The sequence below is a fragment of the Canis lupus genome, chromosome 5 (genome assembly GCF_048164855.1).
Source record: "Canis lupus baileyi chromosome 5, mCanLup2.hap1, whole genome shotgun sequence".
Taxonomy (NCBI): domain Eukaryota; kingdom Metazoa; phylum Chordata; class Mammalia; order Carnivora; family Canidae; genus Canis; species Canis lupus.
This window is the reverse complement of record NC_132842.1, coordinates 30,918,502-30,936,574: the sequence shown is the minus strand read 5'-3', so window position 1 is coordinate 30,936,574 and position 18,073 is coordinate 30,918,502. Positions and strand designations below refer to the sequence as shown.

Below are 18,073 nucleotides of genomic sequence, written 5' to 3'. Positions count from 1 at the left end.
AAGGAGCAGGAAAGAACAAGGCTGCTTGAGCCCCTGGGTCCTCGGGCTGTGCTCGGTCTCCACAGGGCACACGCCTGATGCAAAGGTCCGTGGACTCACGTGTTCTCCATGTGTGCTCTGCAGGGGCGCCTGGGGGCTCAGCGGTGGAGCGTCTGCCTTCGGCTCAGGGCGTGACCCTGGAGACCCGGGATCGAGTCCTGCATCGAGCTCCCTGCGTGGAGCCTGCTTCTCCCTCTGCCTGGGTCTCTGCCTCTCTCTCTGTGTGTCTCATGAATAAATAAAAAACAAACAAACAAACAAAACCCAATCCATGTGTGCTCCACAGAGAAGGAGCCACCAAGTGGCCAGAGTCTTGGCGCCCCAGTCCCCTGGGCCCCACAAAGACTGGAGGCGTCTCGGCAGGCCCGGCCCCCCATCTGGCTCTGCTGCGCCAGGGAGCAAAAGGAGCAGTGGACAGGCATGGCCTGTGGTAGCCGCTGTCTTGCTGGCACGCCCAGTCCACACGCGTGTGTGACGTGTACGCACCGTGTACGTGTCTCTGGGTGCGTGTCCGATGACACTTCCTAGAAGGAGGCAGCGAAGGTGTGAGGCACGAGCGACTCCGTGTCCCCAGCCGCCCCCCGAGCGCATGGGCCCGTCTGGACCTGCTCGGCGCTACCTTTTGTGCTTTGGGCCCACAGACACCAGGACAGATAAGGCCACACCCTTGCTCCTAAGGGACAAACTGAGGCCAGCCAGCAGTAAGGCCTGTGTCAGGTCGCCTCAAGTGTCCGTCAAGGCAAAAAGGAAAAGCCGAATCCTTGACGACTTTGTGCAGGTGAACGGTTCCACGAGGAAAGTCTTCTGTGCTTCGGGTCTTGCCCGGAAACCTGACGGCAAGGCTGCGCACGAGGCGTCGGCAATGCCCAACAGACGTGCCCTGTGACCGTCGGGTCTGTGGCTCCTTTCCCCGACCCCATACCACCCGTCCTCGGAGGCCTAAGAGCCTCTGTGTGGTTGGTCCTACACAACCAGACCTCAAGGTGGGGAAACTGAGCCAGGGTTAGCCTGGAAAGATCCGCCGCCTTCGTGTAGAAAATGTAGAAGCAATGAGGTGACGCCTGGAGGAGCTTCTGAACCCAGGCCTACTTAGTCCTGGCATTTCTGTCAGCTCCTCATCGAAGCTCACCAGCCCAACCACGCCGTGGGATGACAGGTATAATCGGGAAGCAGAGAGAAGACCCTTGAATCCGGTGGCTTCTCCGTTCCTCCAGACAGACTTTCCCCAAGCAGGAAGGTCTGGGCAGTTGGAAGGGTTTTTGTTTGCTTTGTTTGATGGGAGGGGATGGTGGGGACATCTTAGAAGTGACAGGGAATGTCTGTTGACCCTTTGCCCACTTAGGGTCCTAAAGGCCCACAGCTCAACCTGTGTGACCAGGTGATTAGGGGGCCTGGTCAGCCAAGCACGGGGAAGGTGCTTCTTTAGGACTGGGACGCGGCCTGACACCTGCAGCCACCCTGTCACCTCCCTGCAGGCAGAAGGACACAAGAGGCACGTTTCCAAGGACGGGTTGACAGCACCAGCCCAGGAGAGTGCGACCTCGGGTTCTCTCCGCCCTCAGACCAGCTGAGCTCCAGGCTCCGGGAGGCTTTGCAGCCAGATGATGGCTGCGCAGCTCCAGCCGATCAGATCAGATCGGAGAGCTCGGTGGGGTCCCCCCGGGGCTGGAGCTGGGGTCACCGGGTGCTTGGGCTCACAAGCCCGGGAGCCCAAGTGGGGCTGGCGAGGCAGATGGAAACCTCCCGTGGCCTCGTTGACCGCGTGCCAATCCACCAGCCTCCAAGCTGCTGCTTGTGCTTATGGGGGAGGGCGGGGACACCTGATGAGGGCCCTTTAGCTAAAGCTGTGGGATCGTTTTGTGGAATAATTCTCAGGAAATCCTTGTCTGCCAGGAACTAGGAATCCGGGTGTGTTCAGTTCTGCACACGACCCCTGACGGGCCTGGAACGGTCCCGAGTCCACCATGCCCGGCCCACCCCCAGCTCAGTATTCTGGGCAGGCTCGTTTTGCAGCCTCTCCTCACTAAGCCTGTGGTTTTCAGATGCCTCCCCCACGCCACCCCCCTACCCCCTCCCCACCCCCGGCCTCGCTCCGTGAGGTTCCTCTCTCCCCAGGAGGGCCTGCTGCCCGGAGCCAAAATAAACCCTGGGCTTGGAAAAGGGGGCTGAGAGCCCCGGCCCCTCCTCTCCATGGGGTACGCGCCACCTCCACCTGCACTGCAGCCGCAGGCCCTGGGCAGCTGAAGGGGTCCCCATGGCCCCCACTGCTCATAGGGCTCCTTGAGTGCCTTTAGGTCAGCAGCAAAGGGAAACGGGAGGCCGCCACACTGGAAAAGATCAACGGTCCCAAATGTGGGTATCCCTGCCCTCTCGCTCGTGGCCTGCCCGGGGAGCAAGGACAGGCCACTACGGACACTCTGCGTGGGACGTGGTCCACCCAGCAGGGCTCCAGGACGGCCTCTGGTTGCCTCGGGTCAGCCTTCCGCTTTCCTCACACCCTATAGGATGAACTGCTGGGATCTCACAGCCAGGGCTCAGATTCTATCTGTCCTCTCCTACAATAACCCAACATAAGATGCAGGATCTTTTCTTTTTTCTTTTTTTCACAGATTTTATTTATTTATTCATGAGAAACACAGAGAGAGAGGCAGAGACACAGGCAGAGGGAGAAGCAGGTTCCCTGTAGGAAGCCTGATGCGGGGCCCGATGCGGGATTCGATCCCAGGACCCCAGGGTCATGCCTCAACCACTGAGCCCCCCAGGTGCCCCAAGATGCAGAATCTTAATGAAGCTGACAATTTTTTTTAGACTTTAGCCCTAATATCCTTATTATTTTTCCAACTGTTTCGATAAGTTGAGTCCCTAAAAGTCTGTGCTCACTTATCCCAGTGCGGTTCAGGGAGGCACACGCAGCGCGTCTGTCTACCCAGGCTCCAGTGTAAACCCCGTCGGCAACCTAAATAGGCCTGACTTCTCTCAAAAACATGAATGTCTTCGCTAAAAAGCCTTAGGTAGGATCCCTTCTGGACCTGAGGAGACTTTGTAACCTACACTCAGGTTGTAGGAAGAGGAAGCATCAGAGAAAGGGGCATGAGCAGTATCCCAGGAGATGAAGCAAGAGTTGAAGCCTCTCCCGGACCCAGCATTGAATAATTCATGATCTTTTTTTTAATTCATATGATTTAATTCGAGTGATTTCTCCAGGCCAGTCCTGTGCTAAGCACGTGTATATATATATTTCTTCATTTCCTCCTCCCAGAAGCCTCCGTCACATCTATTGTTATCTCAATCCTGGAGTCAGTACCTGCAGAGTCCGAGGTGACACCAAGGTAGCCAGGTCCAGGCTGGGCCGTCCTTCCAGGCTCCTAACCCCCGGGGCCCTGGGGCCTAGCTCTGATCCCTATGTTCCTACACTCAGCAAACAGCAATAAATTGCTTTTCTTCGATGGCTTCGATCTCAACTGACCTTTTTACAATGAACATCACTGTCAACCATTCAATTCAAGAACCTCGTGGAAAGTGCTCAGTAATGCGGGACTCAAAGGCAAAAGAAAAAAATTAAATGTCCTTACTCCTTACAGCGCACTCACGTGTCCTTGCAGGGTGACCTTCCTGTAGGGACTCAGCTGCCTGGATGTCCATCCTTTGCTGAGGACAACAGGCAATCCTCATTTAACATTATCCTGACCTCCGGGACCCTGTGAGTCTTCTTTAACTTATGAAAATCCCTTTGGGAACTTCCTGGATCTCTACCCCCCAAGGTATATGTTAGCAATTATCTCCCAAGCACATGGCCCGCTGATCACATCTGAAGGTCTCATGACTCAGGTCTTACTCGACGGTAATAAATGGCTTTTCCTAACAGCAGCTGGAAACCTTGCTTCCAAATCCCTCAGAGACTTACGCTCTCCTGACCCCCCCTCAAACCTCAAAGTCTCTAATGGGCCCCTCCTCGTGGCCCCGGTGCTGCTCTCTCTGCCCGCGTGGGTCCTGTCCTCGTGCTTTAATAAAACCAGCTCTTTAGCACTGCAGACGTCTCTAAGATTCTTTCTGGACTGTTCGCTCTGAACCCCAACATTTCCTCCATCCCCTGGCCCTGTGCTAAGTGTTGGGAATGGGGTGGGCTTCCAAGCTCCCCGACAGAGGGCCCCTCGAGGCCTTGCTGGAGCGCCCACCACCAAACATCTCTCCTTGACACACCGTGTGACGCTCGTTTAGCACTCCCCACGGTGCAGGTCTGCTCCCCACCACGACGCAGCATCTGCACCCCCCCCTCCCCCCCGCCTGGAAGGCCTGGCTCTGGCTCACCCTTGTATCCCCCAGCATCTAGCAAAGCGCTCACGGCCCCAGAACGTTCTCTACCCACAGCACAGGGCTGCGCATCTCCCTCCACACTGCTGGCGATGGTGGATTTTGGGCCAACTCAACTGGACTGAGGGAGCTGGGGAAAGGTTCTTTTTTGGTGTGTCTGTGAGGGCAGCTCTGGAAGAGATTAGCTTCTGAGTGGATACCCAGGAGAGGAGCCCTCCCCAGTGTGAGGCGTCGGGGGGCATCGTCCGACCTTGAGGGTATGAATGGAGCAAAAGGTCCTCAGGGAGAATGTCTCAGGGAGACATCCTCAGGAATGTCTCTGAGCTGAGACATCCACCTAGTCCTGCCTTCAGACGTTGCTTCCCTACTTCTCCAGCCTTTGGACTTGAACTGGAACGGAACCATCTGCTCTCCTGGGCCTCTGGCTTGCAGCCGGCAGATACTGGGATTTCTCAGCTTCCATAGTGGCAAGAGCCAGTTCTTCATAATCTCTCTCTTTTTTTTTTTTTTTATTTTAAAGATTTTATTTATTTATTTATTTATTTATTTATTTATTTATTTATTTATTCATGAGAGAGAGAGAGAGAGAGGCAGAGACACAGACAGAGGGAGAAGCAGGCTCCATGCAAAGAGCCCAATGTGGGATTCGATCCAGGGACTCCAGGATCATGCCCCAGGCCGAAGGCAGGTGCTAAACCTCTGAGCCACCCAGGGATCCCCATAATCTCTTTCTGTAAATCCCTGTACATCCTAGTGGCTCTGTCTCTGCTGAGAACCCCCACCTAATGTGCTGGGTCCTGTTCTCTCTTCTCCCTCCAAAGCAGGTTGAGACGGTCTACCCCCCTTGGCACAGAATCAGACAATTCTCTTCTTTAAATAACTGCTTCCCCCCCCACCCCAGATTTTTTTTTTTTTTTTGTCCTGAGAGATTTCCAGGGTTTTCAAGGACTCGTGAAGCTTGAGGAGACTTCTGCTATATCAGCGGCCTGGGGAATTCTGTGGTCCCTCTGCTGTGGGTGAGCAAATCTTGGATCCAGGCCTCTTTTGGGAAGTGGGTGGTTTGAGTTTTCTTTGGACTTGGAACTGGGCAGAGACCCCCAGGTACCCCCGGAGGCCGGGGCAGGAGGGTGCAATGAGATCATGTCTGCAGAGGCCCGCAGCCCCTTGGAAGGAGATCCCTCTGTAATTTCTTGGAAAAGGCTTCTCCTTCCAACGATGTCTGCTCACACCCTCTCGGCTTTCCTTGTCTGGCTGCCGCCACAAATAGCAGGCTGCGTACTCTTGCCAAGTTTCCATTTGCTTGCCCTCTGCTCTTCTCATGGTTGGGTTTCTCCCCTCGGGACCAGGTGTGTGTCTGAACACATGAGCCAGGGGTTAAAATTGTGTGGTCTCCCCCGGTTACTTAATCCTTCAGATAACTCGAGTAAAGGGTGTCTGGGGATTTGGGGGACTTGTTTCTTTTTTTTTTTTTTTTCATTTTTATGCATTCCCTCACTCGATCTGGATATAGGATCCTGGGGAGGCGGGGAAAAGGTAGGTTTTTTTGGTAGGAGATGCTTGCCTGCTGGGAGTACGGCCATTTGGGATCTGGGGACCCTTGGTCAGCTGTCTGTGGGCTCCTTCCCGGTGCACTGGTGTGGACACAGGGAAAGAGGCCCTCCCACCCCCTAAACAGCTCCACCCAGGACACCATGGGACTGGGCTCCAGTCTGTATTCTTGTGTCGATTTTCTTAGGGTTTGATGGAAAATCCCTTTGCATCTTTCACGTTGGATCCTCTCGCCTGCAAGACGGTTGGTGCTGTCGGCTTTCCAATTTCCCACGCACACGTGAAGATGCTCAAGTGCAAGTTGCCACCCGAAGGAGGCTCCTGGGGCAGAGGGAGTGCGAGCTCTCAAGCGGGTGGAGGGCCAGGCCCTGCCACTGAAGAGCTGGGCTGGCTGGGGACACAGCCAGGGAAGATTCCTAGTGCTGGCTTTGCCGGGCAGGATGGCAGCGGATGGCCGGGAAGGGAAAGCCTGGACAGGTAGGTAAGTCGGGGCAGGTGGCAGGACCTTGAATACCATGCTAAGGAGATTGGGCTTTGCTCTCAGGACCAAGGGTTCTGATTCCTGGCAGAGTGTCAAGGGAGCCTCAGAAGGTGCAGCCAACTCATGGGGGCCAGAGTGGCCCTCAGATACATGTCGTAAGAAGACCCAGTGACTCTGAGACCTTAAGGCAAGAAGGAGCCTTGACATCTCAGGACAGGGCTGGAGCCAAAAGGAACACTTATGAAAGTAGCAAGTGTGCCATTGCCATGCTCCAGTGCAAGATCCTCATCCCACTGCGGGGCAGTTGCCAGCAGTCCTTCTGCAACTGTAGCAGCACAGTGACCTCACCTCACCACCCAAAGGCTGGGGCAGGACTCAGCATTCTGCTTGGAGGGTGAAGCCAAGGTGCTCTAAAAGCAGGGGGCTCGGAGGTTCTTGCGCACTGGAAGCAATGGTCACAGTGTGGGTTCTTGGGTCGTACCGCCGTGTACGGTATTAGATTTCAAGTACATGTCAGTAAGGCTGGGGGGGGGATGGAGAGTCTGAGTTCTGCTGTCCAACATCCAGGTTGGAATCCCAAATCTACCTGCAGCAGGTAACATGAGTTTGCGTGCTCGATCCTTAATTTCTCTGGGCCCCTGTTCCCTCATTAGCAAGCAAGGAGTCATAGTAACACCTCCCCCATAAAGATAGTCTAAGGATTTCGCAAGAAAGGACCTGGAACCCACCCCTGGTATATTCTAAGACGACAAGAAAATGAAAATTGATTAATAGTGAGCCTTACGGGAACCATGGGGGTAAGAACGACAATTACACTCATGTTCCCAATGAGGACCGGGTCCTGGGAGGTTCAGGTGCAGCAGGGCAGGGCTGCCCCAGGGGCAACGCTCAGTGAGGCTGGTCCCCCTTCTCATCTCAGAGGCAGGGAGCAGCGAGGTGCTGGCCTGAGCCTCCCCGAGTGTCTAGTGCTCAAAAGCGGGCGGGAGATAAAAACCGTGGGTGGCAGTGTCCTGCAGGCTGAGTTCCCAGGGGGCCGGGGAGCAGAATTAGAGGACTCAGGGCTGGCTCCAGCAGACACGCACAGCTGCTCTTCTCCGCAGCTTGCGGGAGGCATTCACGCTTCCCCTCGGGAGCAAGGCCACAGCTGACAGCGATGGTCACAGCTGCAGGCTGGCTAAGGCCACAGCTGCGGGCTGGCTCGGGGTCTTGCGGCCCCAGAGGTGGAGCTTGGAGCTGATGCCAGCGCTGGAGCACCGAGCCCGTGTCTTTCCAGCCCTTTGTCTGCACCTGCCAATGTAAGAAAGAGCCTAGAACAGAGGAGGTGCTCCTGAAATGCTCAAACGCTGAATGCGTGAGTGAATGAACCCTTCCCGCTCTTCCGTGCAAAGGTCCTGCAGCACGCAGCCAGGGCCCCGTCTGCTAGGCTCCAGCTCCGGCGGAAGAAGGGGCCTGCAGCGTCTGGGTCCCACTGCCCAGGGCTCCGAGCCTGTGGTCGGCTGGTGGCCCAGCTCCCTTCTCCCACCAGGACCACTCAGCCCCATGTGCGCGCGAGCCAGCCACTCTGCCTCCTGGAAAGGTGGGCGACAGCAGGGGTGCTCGGGTCAGAAGGAGGGGAGACTGAGGGGCTGGACCGGGCCGGGGTGCCACAGCTCCCGCACCTGGGGAGGCAGCCCCGCGGACCCCCGGCTCATCATCCCCCTGGGAACCGTCCCTCCAAGGCGTGCATCCCGGTGGGGTCCCCTCTCACCCTGGCCCTGCGGGACCCCGGCCCGTGCAGCACTGCTGCAAGAGTGCTGCAAGAGTGAACCCCATTCTGGGCTTTGAGGCCGAGGTATGTTTTTTTACCTTTCCCCCCTTTGTTCTGTGATGTTGTTAGGGCTGGTGCAGGTCCCGGCGTCAGGCGAGCAGGTGCACCTGCAGGGGTGGGGGCGGCGGGCCAGAGGGGTGCAGCATCCCAGTGCCCCGAGAGCGGTGTGGGCTCGGCCAGGTGAGCGGGTCGATGCACGGGCCAGGGTGTCCCTCCCCGCGCGTACTCAGGCCTGTGTTCTGGAGCATCCCCGGCCGGAGGTAGCTGACAGGCAGGACGCAGGCCTCCCCATCCGATGGGGTGGCGCGGGGTCGCCACCAGCACCCCAGGCCCCAACCCGGCCCCAGACTAAACAGGAGACAGCAAAGGCTGGCTCTGAAAAAGGCCATTTTTACATCCTCCTTGCCAGGATTCCAAGGCGCTGAGACACGATTTAAAAACAAAAACAGGGATCCCTGGGTGGCGCAGCGGTTTGGCGCCTGCCTTTGGCCCGGGGCGCGATCCTGGAGACCCGGGATCGAATCCCACATCAGGCTCCCGGTGCATGGAGCCTGCTTCTCCCTCTGCCTGTGTCTCTGCCCCTCTCTCTCTGTGTGTGACTATCATAAATAAAAATTAAAAAAAAAAAAAAAAGTCACCTGACTTCTCAGAGCCCCAGTTTCTTTATCTGTAAAATGGGAATAATGAGGACAATCGAGCTTTCCTGTCTGCTGAGAGAAGTCTCAGGAGAGAGTGTTAAAACAAAACAAAACAAAACAAAACAAAACAAAAAAAAGAAAGGGTAGAAGAAAAGTGCCCCCGCAGATGAAAATTGCTCTTCCTACATTTCTGTGGCGTTATCCCCCCCAGCCAGCGGTGAGGAGCTGGGTGGTTTCCAGGTGCCCCCCCTTCGGCCCTGTGACGTCAGGCTCAGCAGCAGGGCCTGGGACTCGGGATTCTTAACGAGCACCCCGGCTGATTCTTCTGCACCACTCACTGCAGCAGCGGGGAGGGAGGTGCCGGAGACACGGGGATGTTAGGACACAAGAGAGTTGCCAGCGCAGCAGGGGCACTTCAGTTAGAAAGCCATGCCCGGTCTTACTCATCAGGATGGGCTCCGAGCAAAGCTAAGAGAGAGCTCTTGCTGGAAGATGGGTCGTCGGATGGGACCGTGGAATTTGTCACCAGGGCTTGGCTCTGGACCCCCAAACCCGGGCAGCAGGAAGGTGGAAGGTTCTAGTTTCCAGCCTCACATGGCCTGCATCCAGCCAGCCCCGTTCCTCTGAGCCGCACCAGCCAGCCCTGTCTTAGCCACCCTCTGGGCAGGAGGCAGGAGAAGGCCAAGGCCGCGTGGGCTCCAGGACACACCACTGAAAGGCCTCTCTCTTACAGAGGAGGCGAGTGAGAAGCACAGAGGAAAAGTGACTTGCCTAAGGTCGCCCTTCTAAGATAACGGCCAAGTAGCAACAGGAAACCCACTCGCTGGCTCCCTGTGGTGTGCGAAGCAGCCGCTCCGGCCCTGCTGTGCTTCCGGGAGAATCACAATCTGAGAGCAGAAGTGGCCTCGGATCCTTCTAGTCCACTCTGAGGGTTTCAGTAAGGAGCCCGAGGAGCCAGGGAGGTGACATCCCTTCCCCAGACCCCAACAGTGACAGGGGAGGTGGCCATCCACTCTACCTCTCTATCAGTGTTTTCCTGGAACTGAGTCGCCTTCAGTGTCTCCAGAGTCCTGGAGGTTACTGAGGGTGACAGGGGGAGGGCCCTGCTGTGGGCCAGGCCTCGGGCAGCTGGGCAAACCCCCCCAAGGCCTCTGGGGCCAGACAGACTCCCTGAGACTCAGATTCCCCGGGCACCACTCTGCCTGGGCAAAGGGGGCAGCAGGCCAGCTCATTGGTGCCCCCATGTGGCCAAATGCTAAGACGCCAGGCTGGGGACCCAGGCTGCAAGTGCCACTTGGCTGTCACCATCCAGCAACCCTTCACCCCGTGGGGCACTGGCCAGTGAAGCTAGTGGACGAGGATGAGCCTCAAGAGATAAACGTGTGCCCTACCAGTGGCTGACCAGTATTTTGGGGTGAACCCTTGGCTCATTTATGAAAGCTGAAGTCATGTGTAGGACCCCAAGCTTACAGGAGCATATTGGTGACGTTAGATCTCCAGGACCTCCCCTTTGATTCTGTCCTCAGCACTTACTGAACCCCAGAACTGCCACCTCCCCCAGAGCAGCTCCTCAGCCACCCATCCCAGTGATTAAATTCCTGCTCGTTATCAAGGGTGAAGACGTTCAGGGCCACCTTGTCTCTAGGCACAGTGGGGACAGTGCCTCAGGGCCCACAATACATTTAATTTAAGATCTTTAGAAATGAGAAGGAAATATGAATATATAATAATGAATCCTGCCTGGATTAAATTCACCTTTGTACCAATACAGTGGTTAAAAAGTGGTTTTTTAGATTTCTCTTCATGGAGGGGGAGACCATGAGAGCAAAAGTGTGTAGGGCTCACAGCGGGCATGATGTGCATGGGCCTGATGGCCTCATGCCTCCAGAAAGCTCTTATTAAGGTAAAATGCTATTTCCAGAGATGAGGAACATGAGTAGCCCATTCTCATTCATTGGCAACAAATTGACTGGTTCATTTGTTCTCTGAGACAAAGGACACAACCGAGGGAACGTGGTCGGACCAGAAAGGTGAAGTCCTTGGACACAGAGGTGAGGGGCAGGGAGACGTTTAGCCTTTAGAGAAGAAAACTCAGAGACAGGCAGATGGACTGTGGGACACCCAAGGCGTCTCCATAAGTGACAAAGCAGTAAGAAGAGACTAGAAGCCATATACATCCGGGTCCGTCTCCACATGTCATCTCTTCCCTAGAACATAATCTCAGGAAAACGGTTTACCCTCTCAGAACCTTGTCTCTGCTGATAGAGCTTTTAGGACACATAGTACGGGCTCAAGAAATGAGAGCTTAAAGAGACAAAAATCAATATACCAAAATGTGTTGCATTTCTGTGCGCTACTAATGAAGCAGCAGAAAGAGAAATTAAGAAAACAATCACATTGACAATTGTACCAAAAATAATAAAATGCCCAGGAGCAAATCAAGAAAGTAAAAGACCTGTACCCTGAAAACTATAAAACAATGATCAAAGAAGTCAAAAAAGATACAAATGGAAAGATACTCTATGCTCATGGTTTGGGAGAACGAGTATCGTTAAAATGTCCCTACTACCCAAAGCAATCTGCATATTTAATGCCATCCCCGGGGATCCCTGGGTGGCTCAGGAGTTTGGCGCCTGCCTTTGGCCCAGGGCGCAATCCTGGAGTCCCGGGATCGAGTCCCGCATCGGGCTCCCAGCATGGAGCCTGCTTCTCCCTCCTCCTGTGTCTCTGCCTCTCTCTCTCTCTATGTCTATCATAAATAAATAAATCTTTTAAAAAATGCCATCCCCATCAAAATACCAGCAGCATTTTTCACAGAACTAGAGCAAATAATGCAAAAATGTGTATGGAACCAGAAAAGGTCCTGAATAGCCAAAGGAGTCCTGAAAAAGAATAAACCTGGAGACATCACAATCCCGGATTTCAAGATATATGACTAAGCTATAGTCATGGAAACAGTATGGTCTGGCACAAAAATAGACATAGACACATCAATAGAATAGAGAGTCCAGAAATAAGTAAATGTCCTCAACAAAGGCGTTGGGAAAACTGGACAGCCACATGCCAAAAAATGAAACTGGACCACTTTCTTACACTGTGCACAAAAATAAAATGGATTAAGGACCTAAATGTGAGGCCTGAAACCATAAAATTCATAGAAGAGAACACAGGCAGTCATTTCTTTGACATTAGCCACAAAAGAGTTTTTTGAGGTATGTCTTCTATGGCAAACAAAATTCACAAAACAAAACAAAAGCAAAATTAAACTATTAGGATTATACCAGAATAAAAAGCTTCTGCACAGCGAAGAAAACCATCAACAAAACCAAAAGACAACTTACCAAATGGGAGAAGATATTTGCAAATGACACATCTGATAAGGAGTTAATACCCAAAATATATAAAGAACTTACACAACTCAACATCAAAAAAAACAAATAATCCAATTTAAAAATGGGCAGAAGACACGAACAAACATTTCTCCAGAGAAGACACACAGATGGCCAACAGACATGTGAAAAGATGCTCCACATCACTCATCATCAGGGAAATGCATGCACATCACAACTATAGTGAAATATCACCTCACACCTACCAGAATGATCAGAATTAAAAAAAAAGAAAAGGAAAGAAAGAAAAAAAAGAAAGAAAGAAAGAAAGAAAGAAAGAAAGAAAGAAAGAGAAAGAAAAAGAAAAGAAAGAGAAAGAAAGAAAGAAAGAAAGAAAGAAGAAAGAAAGAAAGAAAGAAAGAAAGAAAGAAAGAAAGAAAGAAGAAAGAAAGAAAGAAAGAAAGAAAGAAAGAAAGAAAGAAAGAAAGAAAGAAAGAAAGAAGCAACAACTGTTGGTAAAGATGCAGAGAAAAAGGAACCCTTGGGTTGGTGGGAATGCAAACTGGTGCAGCCACTGTGGAAGACAAAATTAATTCAAAAAGTTAAAAGTAGAATTACTGTATGATCCAGTAATTCCACTACTGAGTATTGACCCAAAGAAAACAAAAATACTAATTTTAAAAGATACATGCACCCCTGTTTACTGGGGCAATATTTAAAATGGCCAAATTAGGGAAGCAGCCCAAATGCCCACCAGTAAATAAATGCATTAAGATGCAGTACCTAAAAAAATAAATAAATAAAGATGTGGTACCTATACACCACGGAATATTACTCAGCCATGAAAAAGAACAAGATCTTTCCATTAGCAGCAACATGGATGGATCTAGGGGGTGTTATGCTAAGTGAAATAAGCCAGTCAAAGACAAAAACTGTATGATTTTACTCCGATACGGAATTTAGGAAAGAAAACAAAGAAAAAAGTAAAAAAAAAAAATCAGACTCTTAACTACAGAAAACTCACTGCTGGTCACCAGAGGGGAGGCGGGTCGGGGGACGGGGCAAATAGGCCAAGGGCGGTACCAATACACGGACCGTGAAGAGCACTGAGTTACGTGCAGGATTGTTGACTCAATGTATTATACACCCGGAACTAATACAGCACTGCGCGTTCACTATACTGGAATTTTGAGAATAAATAATTTCTAAGAGGTTAAAGGTTCCAGAAAAATCATGAGACGGCCTACTCTGTGGTCCTCTGGGGGCGGCCCATCATTGGCCACCCAGCGTGGTCCCTGCTGCCCAAGCAACCCTGCCCTGTCTCTGGTTTCTGCTGACTGTGGCTCGCGGACAAGGCTCTGCAGGCGGGTCATAGGCCAGGACATCCTGGACACTAACGGCTCGAAGGTCAGAAAGCCAAAGGTACCTGCGGCAGCCAAGCTGGTGTGGACCAACCTGTGGGCCGGAAGGGTATTTACGTCCAGCAGGTTCCGGAGATCCTCATGGACGGCCTACTCCCTGTCCAGTGGACAAGCCCAGGGCAGGGACTCCTCCAGCTGTCCCCCCCAGGCTTGCAACTAAAATCCACACCCCAGATTCCCAGTGCTGCTGTGAGGCAGCCCCCTGTGTTGCCCTAGCGGGGCCCCCAGAACCGCCGTATTGGAGCGGCTGCCATCCTGCTGCTCAGGGCTCACGGCCGCCTGCACAGGAGAGCGGGGAGCGGCCCAGACGCCCAGGCTCCTCGCTTGGGGCCAGGCTCACAGCTGGACCGCCTCGCTCCCAGTGCCCTGGCGCCCCGGCGAGGACACACAGCCCCGACGGCACAGCTGGCTCCCTGAGCCCAGCCAGGTGCAGGACGACAGGAGGGAGGGTGGGACCTGGTGGCCGTCCTCGGGCTTAGGAGGCATCACAAGCTCATCAGGAAATTCCAAGAGGGGCGCAGAGAGGGGCACAGGGTCCGCAGTGGGTGGGGGGGCATTATAGTGAGATGCACCTTCCAGTCCAGGAGTCCCCTCCCGTGTTAACCAGGGTGTCTGCGGGGGAGGGGGTGCCCATTACAGCGAGATGCACATTCGAGGCCCAGAGCCACAGATATCCAGCAAGAATCAGCTCCTTCCAGAACCACCTGCTGCAGGGCAGCGTCTCAGCTCGGGTGGCTCTGACAGGACACCGCAGACGGGGGCGTCTGCAACACACGCAGCATGCACCCCGGGGTCTCACCATGTGGCTCTGGAAGCTGAAAAGTCCGAGGGCCTGGGCTCGAGGCAAGAGCTCTGTTCCTGTGGGCAGACGCTGTGTCCTCCTCACCTGGTCCCTCCTTCCTCTCTCTCTCTCTCTCTCTCTCTCTTTTAAATATTTTATTTATTTATTCATGAGAGACAGAGAAGCAGAGACCCAGGCAGAGGGAGAAGCAGGCTCTCTGCAGGGGGACCGATGCAGGACTCGATCCCAGGACCCCGGGGTCACGGCCTGGACCGAAGGCAGGTGCTCCACCGCTGAGCCCCCGGGTGCCCCTGCCCCCTGAGTTACTGCGATGGTAACTCAGCTGTGCTGGGCCAGATTTCCAACATCCTGTTGCTTCTCATCTGACTTTTGCCCAATAGCTCTAGAAACTTTTTAAAATCTCTCTTACTCTCCCCCATTGTCAGCTCATACTGGCCTTTCTGGTGACGCACAGTAGCTCCAGAGGCACACCTAGGATGGGGAGGAGGAAAACCGCCCCAGGTTACAAACTTCTAAAACCCTTCCAAGTCCCCAGGGTGCCTTCCTCTCACCTCCTCTGCCTCTTCCTGCTTAGTCTCGCATTCGGTAGAGATCAAGAGATCAACAGCCTAGCTTGGAAATCATATTTTGTTGTTTAGGCTTGAGTAGACGCAGTCCTGTTTCTTGACCATCCACCCTTTGGACTCCGTTGTACTTCCAAGCGGGACGTGGCCACTCGTCCCCGAGTATTCTTGGCAGCCCCAAGCAGAGCCCTGTGTTTGCAGTCAGCTGGCTGCCTTACTCTGGGTTTCATTCCATGACCTGGACAGAGTCCCGCAGAATGTCCTGACCATCATACGCAATCAAGGAGATCAAGGAAAGGTTTCTAGAATGAGAAGGAATACATGGTTGTAGGCTGCTCACCTAGGAACCTGTACTATTTGTTTCTGAATAAATGTGCTCAAAATAAGAACCAGGGACACCTCGGTGGCTCAGCGGTTGAGCATCTGCCTTCGGCTCAGGGCGTGATCCCGGGGTCCTGGGATCGAATCCCACATCGGGCTCCCCGCGGGAAGCCTGCTTCTCCCTCTGCCTGGGTCTCTGCCTCTCTGTGTCTCTTATGAATAAATAAAATAAATAAATAAAAAGAACCAAAGGCCCCCGTCTTGGGTCACGGTTTCCTTGTTATCAGAGATGACATTTGGCTTTATTGAGTCTTCGCCGCTAAGCTGCCTGCTGTAGGGCCATACGGAGTTCTCCGTGGGCAAGGTCTGACCCTCCGCAACTCCCAGGTCTGCTGGTTGGTGGAAGAGCCGAGTGGGAAGAAACAGATGTGGGGACTGGGGTTTGATGGCAGCCGGACAGGTGGCATGGCTCTGACCAGTGCCATCTTCCTCAACAGCTGCACCGACCATCAGCCTGTTCTGAGTGGAAAGCCCCATCCCTAGAGAGCTCCGGCTGCCTCCCCGTAGATGACCCACCAGGGCAGCTGACGAACTTGGCGATCCCGACCAGCGTGGCCCAGTGTCCCCACCAGCTGCTCGCCGGCCCTCTCTGTTCCCTCGCCTTCCACTGGGCCTCACCCCTTCGTTCTCCTGTCACTACCCTTCTATTTCCAGTTGTCTCCTATATGGGACTAAAGCATATATTTGCTATGTTCCTCGAATGTAATTTTATACTTTTTTTTTAAAGAAGCAAGGGACTGGGCAGCCCTGGTGGCTCAGCGGTTTAGCGCCACCTTCAGTCCGGGGCCAGATCCCTGCAGACCCAGGATGGAGTCCCACATCGGGCTCCCTGCATGGAGCCTGCCTCTCCCTCTGCCTGTGTCTTTGCCTCTCTCTCTCTCTGTCTCTTGTGAATAAATAAAATCTTTAAAAAAAATAAAGAAGCAAGGGACCCCTCTGACCCCCACCCCAAAAGAAAAAAAAAGAAACTAATGATTAGACACTTTGAAAGTAGCTTGCAATGGATTTCTCTTTTATGCTTCAGTTTATTATTTTTTTAAAAGACCCATAACGTGTTCTGCAAGGTGTAGATTCCCACAGGCTCCCTTGCGTGCCCGGTCTGGCCTTCTAGAAAAGTCTTGCCCAGGTCTTGGAAACCATAAACACAAGAAGGGATAATAGTAAACTCTCTACTCATGTAAAATTCCGCAGGATTGATCTTCATTCTCTGGTTTCTGTGCTTGGGAGAAAAGGCACAACACAAATGAATCTCTCACTCCAGAAAAATACTGCCAATTATGAACATTTTATAAAGCTTTGTAGGAGTGTCTGGGTGGTTCAGTTAAGCATCTGCCTTCAGCTCAGGTCATGATCACAGGGTCCTGGGATTGAGCGACACATTGGGCTCCCTGCTCAAAGGGAGGCCTGCTTCTCCCTCTCCCTCTGCTCCCCTACCCATTTTCAATCTCTCTCTCTAATCAATAAATAAAATCTTAAAAAGATAAAGCTTTGTAAACTACACAGCACCAGGAATATAAAAATGAATGCAATTGCATTTATTAACCCAAGACCTGAGAACCGAGTCCGGGGCATCTCTCTTCTCCCCTCTGCCAAGAGCAGAGTTAGCTCTTCTGTCCTGTTTGGGGCACACGCCCTAACCACTACATTTCTAGGCACAGCACCTGGTCTTGTGTCTGCTCCCTGAGAAATGGTCTTTGAAATCCTTCAGGGCCAAGGTTGGTCTTCAAGGACCTTTGTTTAATCCTTAGTGACCAGCAGAGAACTTCAAATAGAATAACTGTTTTAAAATTAATAAACAGGGACGCCTGGGTGGCTCAGCGGTTGAGCACCTGCCTTTGGCCCAGGGCGTGATCCTGGAGACCCTGGATCGAGTCCCACATCGGGCTCCCTGCATGGAGCCTGCTTCTCCTTCTGCCTGTGTCTCTACCTCTCTCTCTCTCTCTCTTTCTGTGTGTGTGTGTGTATGTTTCTCATGAATAAATAAAATCTTAAAAAAAAGTAAAATTAAATTAAATTAATAAACAAAAAGGAAAAAAGGGTGAAGGTATGGGTGGAGGAAGGGATGGCTGGTTCGCTGGGTAGATGGGTTGTTGTAAAGAAGGAGGGGGGATGGATGCATGGAGGGAAGTAGGAAGGGAGGGAAACGGAGAGGGAGGGATGGATGGATGCATGGATGGAGAGAGGGATGAGAGAGGGAGGGAGGGATGCATGGAGGGAAGTAGTGAGGGAGGAATGGAGGGATGGATGGATGCATGGAGGGAGGGAGGGATGGCTGGATGGATGGGTAGGCAGGTGGAGAGGAGGGATAGATGCATGGAGGAAAGTAGAGAGGGAGGGATGGAGAGAGGGAAGGAGTCCTGGATGGATGGATAGAGGGAGGGTGGGCTGGCGGGTGGGTGGGCAGGCTGCAGGGATGGATGGGGAAAGTGGACCCAGGTTTGATGTTCCTGGATCATCCAGTGGATCCACTGGATGTTCCTGCCTCTTGTCCCATCTAGCACTGTCTCTAACACAGCAGAGCGTGTGTCAGGATTTGGATTAACAACAAGCGAGTTTTCTTTACCGGTCACGCAGAAGGCAGAGAGCGAGCTCACTGCACCCCCAGCTCGGAGTTCAGCCACAACCTCTCTGCTCTGAGGTCCGCTGCCCAAACAAGCACACACACACCTGGAGGCCAGCTGCTGGAATGGAAAAAGTGACATAAAGAAGTTAAGTGTGTGCAGAGGGGGGCGGGAGACTTATCGTTGAGTCTT

General features: G+C 53.1%; 1 long non-coding RNA gene across 2 annotated transcripts; it reads left to right on the top strand.

The window, feature by feature from the left end:
• The first annotated feature begins 5,679 nt into the window (after positions 1-5,679).
• On the top strand, positions 5,680-16,288 carry LOC140633428 (uncharacterized). Of its 2 annotated transcripts, XR_012031041.1 has the most exons (3): positions 5,680-5,883; positions 6,086-6,375; positions 15,758-16,288. It is a non-coding gene; the product is annotated as an uncharacterized lncRNA (long non-coding RNA). The 2 variants fall into 2 exon arrangements; XR_012031040.1 differs by lacking the exon at positions 5,680-5,883 and having other exon boundaries at positions 5,913-6,375.
• Positions 16,289-18,073: the final 1,785 nt, after the last annotated feature.